Source organism: Mus caroli, unplaced genomic scaffold, assembly GCF_978045245.1.
Source record: "Mus caroli unplaced genomic scaffold, Mus_caroli_1 scaffold_8, whole genome shotgun sequence".
NCBI classification, from domain to species: Eukaryota; Metazoa; Chordata; class Mammalia; order Rodentia; family Muridae; genus Mus; species Mus caroli.
Window position 1 is genome coordinate 129,403,368 of NW_028227263.1, and position 8,372 is coordinate 129,411,739.

At 40.7% G+C, this 8,372-nt stretch overlaps 1 pseudogene; it reads right to left on the reverse strand.

The window, feature by feature from the left end:
* Positions 1 to 3,869: 3,869 nt before the first annotated feature.
* On the reverse strand, positions 3,870 to 4,199 carry LOC147003505 (protein kish-A pseudogene; annotated as a pseudogene).
* Positions 4,200 to 8,372: the final 4,173 nt, after the last annotated feature.

The following is an 8,372-nucleotide window of genomic DNA, read 5'->3' on the forward strand; positions in this document are numbered from 1 at the left end:
AGCTTATAAACAACTTCAGCAAAGTGGCCATATATAAATTTAACTCAAGCAAATTAGTAGCCTTCCGATACTCAAAGGATAAAGGGCTGAGAAAGAAATTAAGGAAATTACTCTCTTTAGAAACAATATAAAATATCTTAGTATGAGTCTAACCAAACAAGTGAAAGATCTGTAGGACAAGTATTTCAAGTCTTTGAAGAAAGAAACTGAAGAAGACCTCAGAAAATTGAAGGATCTCCCATGCTAGTGTATTGTCAGTATTAATATAGAAAAATGGCCATCTTTCTGAAAGCAATATGCACAATCAATGCAATCCACATCAAAATTCCAACTCAATTCTTCACAGACTTAGAAAGACCAATTCTCAAATTGATTTGGAATAACAAAATTGCAGAATACTTAAAACTATTCTCAACAATAAAATGACTTCTGGGAAATCACCATCCCTGACATTAACCTGTACTGCAAAGCAATAGTGATAAAAAACTGAATGGTTTTGGCACCATTGCTGACAGGCACTTAGATCAATGGACTAGAATAGAAGACCCAGAAATGAACCCACTCTCTTGTGGTCACTTGATCTTTGACAAAGGAACTAAAACATACTAGTGGAGGTAAAAAGCTTTTTCAACAAATGCTGCTAGTTCAACTAGCAATCAACAAGTAGAAGAATGAAAATTTATTCATTTTTATCTCCATGTACAAAGCTCAATTCCAAGTGGATCAAGGACCTCCATATAAAACCAGATAAACTGAATCGGACAAAAAAGAAACTGGGTGAAAATATCAAATATCTGGGTACAGGAGAAAATTTCCTGAGCATGACACCAATGCCTAGTGCTCTAAGATCAATAATAGACAAAGGGGACCTCATAAAATTGCAAAGATTCAGACAGTAAAGGACACTGTCAATAGGACAAAACCCCAACCAACAGATTGTTGAAAGATCTTTACCAACCCTACATCCATTAGAGGACTAATATATATATATAAAGAACTCAATAAGTTAGGCTCCAGTGAACCAAATAACCCTTATTTTAAAAGGGGGAACTGAGCTAAACAGAGAATTCTCCCCTGTGGAAACACAAATGGCTGAGAAGCTCCTAAAGAAATGTTCAACATCCATTGTCATCAGGGAAATGCAATTCAAAACAACCCTGAGATTCTACCGCACATCAAAATGCCTAAGGTCAAAAACTCTGGAGGTAGCAGATGTTGGCTAGGATGTGGAGAAAGTGGAACATTCCTCCATTGCTAGAGGAATTGCCAGCTGGTACAACCACTCTGGAAATCAGTCTGGTGGTTTTACTCAGAAAATTAGGCATACTACTCCTTCAGAACCCAACTATACCACTCCTGAATGTATGCCCAGAAGATGCTCCAATATGTAATAAGGACACATGTTCCACTATGTTCATAGCAGCCATATATATAATAGTCAGAACCTGGAAACAACCAGATGTCCCTCAACAGAAGAATGGATACAGAAAATGGGGAACATTTACATAATGGAATCCTAACCAGCCATTAAAAACAGTGACTTCATGAAATTCACAGGCAAATAGATGGAACTTGAAAATACCATCCTGAGTGAGGTAACTGAGTCTCAGAAAACACACACCATATATACTTACTGGTAAGTGGATAGTAACCATCCCATATACATTCACCATACACTACAATACTGTGAATGCTGTGAAGTGCTTGCTGACAGAAGCTTGATATGGTTGTCTCCTGAGAGGTTCTGCCTCTGGTAAATACAGAGGCAAATGCTTGCAGCCAACCACTGGACTGAGCATTGGGTCCACAGTGGTGGAGCTGGAGAAGGGACAGAAACATCTGATTGGGTTTGCAGACTCATAGAGAGAACTGCAACTGGCCAGATCCTGGCGCTCCCAGTGACTGGACTACAAACCAAAGTGTACACATGCATGGCTCTTCCCACATATGTGATACATGAAGGTCTTGCTGTCATCAGTGGGAGGAAATGCCCTTGGACCTGAGGCTGTTTGATGCCCCAGTGTAGGTGAATGCCATGGCTGGAAGTCGTGAGTATGTGGGTAAGGGAACACCCTCAAGGAGACAAGGGGATGAGGAATTGAATAGGGGGTTCCAAAGGGGAAATCTGGAAAGGGAAAACACTTGTATTGAAAAAAAGAAAATATCTAATAAAAAATTAAAAATGGGAAGGCACCTGCACATACCACTCACAGATTGGCTGAGTCAGTATTATGAAAATGAGTAAATTATCAAAGGAAATCTACAGATGCAAATTTTAAATTGCATTCCTTAAAAGAAATAATGCACTTTAAATTTACTTTACTTTCATGTGTGTGAATATTTGCATAAATGATTGTGTACCTCATACATACTTTGTGTCTATAGAAGCCAGAATAGATCATAGAATTCCATGAAACTATAGTTACAGATTATTGTAAGTGACATATGGGAGAAAAGAATGGAACCTGGATCCTCTAGAAGAACAATTGCTTTTAACCACTGAGCCATATCGTGCCTCCCTTATTTCAGGGTCTGTTTGTAAAATGAAAAATCTTGTCCAACAAGATATGCTTATGCCTTGAATTCTATGATATACAGATTTCCAATGGTCTAATCTCTTGGTTTTTTCTCCTATCATAATCAGGCCTGGTACTTCAAAGGAGACCAATTTGTTAGAAAGGAACTCAAAATAATGCTCTATTTTCATCTAATTTATTCTGTAGTGTTAATGTCCATTATTTTCTCCAAAATGATATCTGGTGGAATATCAAAATAATGGGTCTGGACTAATATTTATCCTTAAAAAATGCACTTAGATATTGAGAACTGTTGTTTCCTAAAATTAGTACTGAAGACATTTTGAAAAGGTAGATGGAAATTTTATACATTAGAAGCTTTCTAAAAATAAATAAAAATTACTTAAATGCTGTTATGATATATGGGGCACACAATGCCCCAACTAGAAATCATACACTACCAAGTAAAATTTCCATTACCAAGAATTGATAACATCTTGTGAGTTGTTGGAGAAATAGGTCTAATATGACCCCTTAAACATTACAGGCTATTGTCAATGCTATTTTTTGTTTACATCAATAACATGATGGTAAGGTCCTATTTCTGATGACATGAGGTAATTTCTCTCATTGAACATGGAGAAATTGAGCTGGTGTAAAACCAGATGCTTCATCTTTTTTGGGCAGAATATAAACTAGATTTAAAATGCTGCATTAAAATCAACACAAATACCACACTTGGGTACCTACAATGACTGTTCTATTTGGAAGACAGCACTACAGAGAACAAACAATGCACAATGCTTGTTCACTCACCGCTCTACTTGCGGTTTTCATTATAAAGTATTCTTCATCATAGAATGTCAGTTGTATCTTTGTGAATAGAAGCCCAAATCTTGTGCTAATTAAAGAAAAACAGAGTTTTGTTTAAAATACTATAAATACCTGCATTAAACTACATAATTTTCCTAGAATACAGGTACTTTGGATAGCAATCAAAAGGATTTAAATATGAACGGAATCCTTAAGAGCAATAACAACAAAAATAGAACAATTTTTTTCAAGAAAAATAGACCAATTGCTACAAGGTGTCATTATGTGAAGATACTATTTTGAAGGCCTAGGCACAGGTGCCTGTGGAATTTGCCACTGGTTTTCTACTTCATGCCTGGAGAACCTGACACAACAGAATGACATTTGCAGAGTGGAATATTGGAGTAAGAGACCTGAGGTTGATGGCTACAATCACATTCCTGTGTATTAAACGGTTACATTATAATTATTCATACACCTCATTGGTCCAATAGTAAAAAAAAAAAAAAAAAAAGAAAATAGAGAACAGCATCTCAAAATTTATCTCATTCCCAGTTCAGTGCTAAGGCTTAACCATTTTTTGCCATTATTTTCGGGAGGCAAGTCCTTGTTTACAATCTGATGGCATTCACACTGTAATAGTTTCCAAACATACTGTATGAAGAGGATTCTGAAGGCCATCACTATGAACCATATGGCCACATAAGGACTCTTGCATTTTCCAATTCATGCACACTTCCAAAGTATTACCAATAGTCCAGTTTTATTTCTGTCCAGGATTCTGTGTGCCAGAGATCAGATATAAGCACACATACATATAAGCATCAAAATTACAGTCAATAGACTCTGAAAATTGAAAATGGCAGGCATAGTGAGGTGGGTGCTGGTCAAGTCAGATCATCATTCTGGACCAGGGCAAAAGAGAATGCCCAGATGCTTCATCTATACTGCTTGCCATTAATAGTTCTAGAAGGTACTGTACACACTATAGGAGAATCTCACATAAAAATGAACCCTGTGACCTGCAACAGTGACTTATCTTCAAGAAATATTGGTGCATTAACCATAAGTGTTATGGGAATGACCAACAACTGTTTGATTGAATTTAAATCCAATGTCATGAGATGGAACCCACACCTGACACTGGTAATGAAGCCAAGACCCTTATCCTAAATAGATTCCATTAAATCAACATAGCAATAAAATGACTCCTAATGAGATATCTCTAAACCCATAGATCAGTGCATTGCTAAAACCTCATCACATAGGTTTTTATTTTTTTAGTAGATGGTAATTAAAACACAGATTCACAACTGGAAATACCCATACACTGAAAAATTGAAGCATCCAAGTCCTAAAGAGGATATCTCCATCAAACCTATCCTGAGGTTCAAGCATCTATGAAGGACATAGAAAGAATTTTAAAAGGCAGAAGTGTGGTGCATCTTCCCCGCCAGATGAGAGTCAGCCTCCAGGGAGAGCTCTGACCCAGGGACACAAGTGAGAGCGACATCTTTTATCCCAGGTCTCTCACAGATCAGCACCTGCAGGAGAGCCTGCAGGCCACAGAAGCAACGGGGTCCCTTTGGGCCTTCATCTTCATCCAGGAAGTGTAGCTGAGCTCTAGACCTCTGTGTGTATTCCCTGCAAGAGGACTGCTTGTCTGAAGAGAGTGCTCTGACCACTGGGATTTAGGAGAGAGTTGGACTCCCAGGAATACTGACAGAGGCTAACAGAACCACAGGAGGAATAAGCTCCAACCAGAGACAGATAGAACATCTAACAACAGAGACTACCACATGGAGAAAAGCAAAGGTAAGAATCTTACTAACAGAAAACAAGACCACTCACCATCATCAGAACCCAGTAGTCCCAACACTGTGAGTCCTGGATACACCAACACATCCAAAAAGCAAGATTCAGTTTTAAAAATTTATCTCATAATGCTGGTAGAATATTTTAAGAAAGGCATTAATAACTCACTTAAAGAAATACAGGAGAATACTGCTAAACAGGTGGAAGTCCTCAAAGAGGAAGCACAAAAAACCCTTAAAGAATTACAGAAAAAACATTGCTATACCAGTAGAAGTCCTTAAAGAGGAAGCACAAAGATCCCTTAAAGAATTAAAGGAAAACACAACCAAACAGGTGATGTAATTGAACAAAACCATCCATGATCTAAAAGTGGAAATATATACAATAAAGAAAACCCAAAGGGAGACAACTCTGTAATAGAAATCCTGGGAAAGAAATCAGGAACCATAGAAGGAAGCATCTGAAACAGAATGAGATCGAAGAGAGAATGTCAGGTGCAGAAGATTCCACAGAAAATATAGACACAACAACCAAAGAAAATGCAAAATGCAAAAAGATCTTAACTCAAAACATCCAGGAAATCCAGGACACAATGAGAAGACCAAACCTATGGATAATAGGTATAGATGAGAATAAAGGTTTTCAATGTACAGGGCTGGTAGTTATCTTCAACAAAATTATAGAAGAAAATTTACTTAACCTAAAGAAAGAGATGCCCATGAACATAAAAGAAGTCTACAGAACTCCAAATAGACTAGACCATAAAACAAATTCCTTCTGAGCACAACGTGGAGCAACGACAGAATGTAAACATGCAGGAGTGTGCAACCTGGGTAGCAGTGCAAAGGAAGGTCCTCAGCGGGGCTGGATGAGGAAGGGCCAGGATCACACCCAGACCAACAGCCTTACATCACAGTGTGAAAGGATTTGACATGATCCCCACCCCAGTGGGTCCGACCATTCCTCCCACCCCTTAGGCCTGGCTCCAGGATCCTGGCTGTCCAAGAGAGTGCTGCAAACAAGAATCCGAAGCTGCAGCCTAATGAAGATGGTGAGCACAGCACTCTACCAGCACCCACCTCTAAAATTTACCCTGACATAGAAGAAACCCCTGAGTGGCCTTTTCCCCTGCCCCCACCTTATCCTTGAGCTCCCCAACCTGTACCCCAACCCTCTGCTCCTCCGGCCCCTCTTCTGGCCCTGGTCCCTGGGACCAGAGGAAGAGAAGGTCCTGAAAGAGGAAAATTACTGCTGGCCACCTGAACTCTTCACCCCAGAGTCCTACCCCTCCCATCTGGAGATTGTTCCCGGAACACTCGTGAACTCTTCACCCCAGAGTACATTCCTGAACTCTTCAACACAGAGTTCGATCCCCTCCCAACTGAGGACTGTTCCAGGAACATTTTTTAGATAAAGGCTTCCTGGAACAACCCCAAGAACATTTTTGAGATAAGAGAACAACCTCAGAATGTTCCAATAGATCGGGTACATTGCCAAATATAGGACACGACCCCTTGGTTACGGAAAGCCCCTTGGAAAGCCCCTTGGAAAAACCCTTGGCAAAACCCCTTAGTTATGCAAACTTGTATTTTCCCTGCCCCACTTCCCCCCTTGGCATTTTCCTATATAAGCCTGTGAAAAATTTGGGTCGTCCTCGATTCTCCTCTACACCATGCCTGGTGTATGAGTTTCGACCCCAGAGCTCTGGTTTATGTGCTTTTTATGTGCTTTCTTGTTGTTGCTTTATTAAATCTTACTCTCTACATCTTAAGTTCGGTCTCAGTGTCTTCTTGGGTACGCGGCTGTCCCGAGGCTTGAGTGAGGGTCTGCCCTCCAGGGATCTTTCAGTCCCTCAACAGGGACGAGGAGCTGACTGGTTCCTGAAGGACTGGCTGACTCCACTGTAGCGCTTCCCATTAGGGCTGTCAGACCACCCCCAGGCGATCAGAATGACTTACAACTTTTACACTATTGGCCCTTTTCTTCCTCTGATCTTTATAACTGGAAGATTAATCACCCTCCCTTTTCAGAAAACCCTGCAGGGCTTACAGGCTTGATAGAGTCCTTGATGTTCTCCCATCAGCCTACTTGGGATGACTGTCAACAGCTTTTACAGACCTTGTTCATCACTGAGGAGAGAGAGAGAATTCTCCTCGATGCTCAGAAGAATGTCCGGGTTGATGCCGGACACCCTGTCCAGACCCTGGCCCAGAGAGATGAAGGATTCCCCTTGACCCGCCTTCAATGGGATTATAACATGGCACAAAGTAGGGAACAGCTGTATAATTACCAGCGGACTCTAGTGGCGGGTCTCAGAGGTGCCATACAAAGGCCCACAAATTTGGCAAAGATAAGGAGGTTATTCAGAGGACCACTGAGCCCCCCTCAATTTTTCTGGAGTGACTCATGGAGACTTACAGAAGGTATACCACCTTTGACCCTATGTCTGAAGGGCAGCAAGCCTCTGTGATTATGGCTTTTATCAGACAGTCAGCCCCCGACTACATAAGGAAATTGCAACGGATTGAGAGATTATAAGAGTATACTGTAAGGGATGTGGTTAAAGTGGCTTAGAAAGTGTATCATAAGAGAGAGACAGAGGATGAGAAACAAGAAAGAGAAAAGAGAGAGAGAAGAGATGAAGACAGGAGAGACAGGAAACAGGAAAAGACTCTGACTCGATTAATGGCCACAGTAGTAGATAGAGATAAAAGAGACAGGACTAGGCAATCAGGGGATCTGGGAGAAGAGAAATGGCAGGGGCCAAAGAGACCCAGAAGAGATAGACTGCCCCTGGAAAAAGATCAATGTGCACACTGCAAAGACAAAGGTCACTGGGTTCGTGAGTGCTCTAAGAAGACACAGGGAGCAAAAGTACTGTCCCTTGAAGATGATGAAGACTAGGGGAGATGGGGATCGGCCCCCCTCCCTGAGCCTAGGGTAACATTAAAAGTGGAGGGGACCCCTATAAATTTCTTGGTTGATACTGGTGCAGAATATTCAGTGCTCAAAACACCTTTGGGTAATTAAACAAAAAACAAAAAGACCCTAGTGATTGGGGCCACCGGGCAGAAACCATACCCATGGACCACTTCCCGGATGGTAGACCTAGGAAAGAGCTAAGTAATTCACTCATTTTTGGTCATTCCAGAGTGCCCTATGCCCTTACTGGGAAGAGACTTATTGATCAAATTAAAGGCACAAATAACATTTGCCCCCTCTGAACCA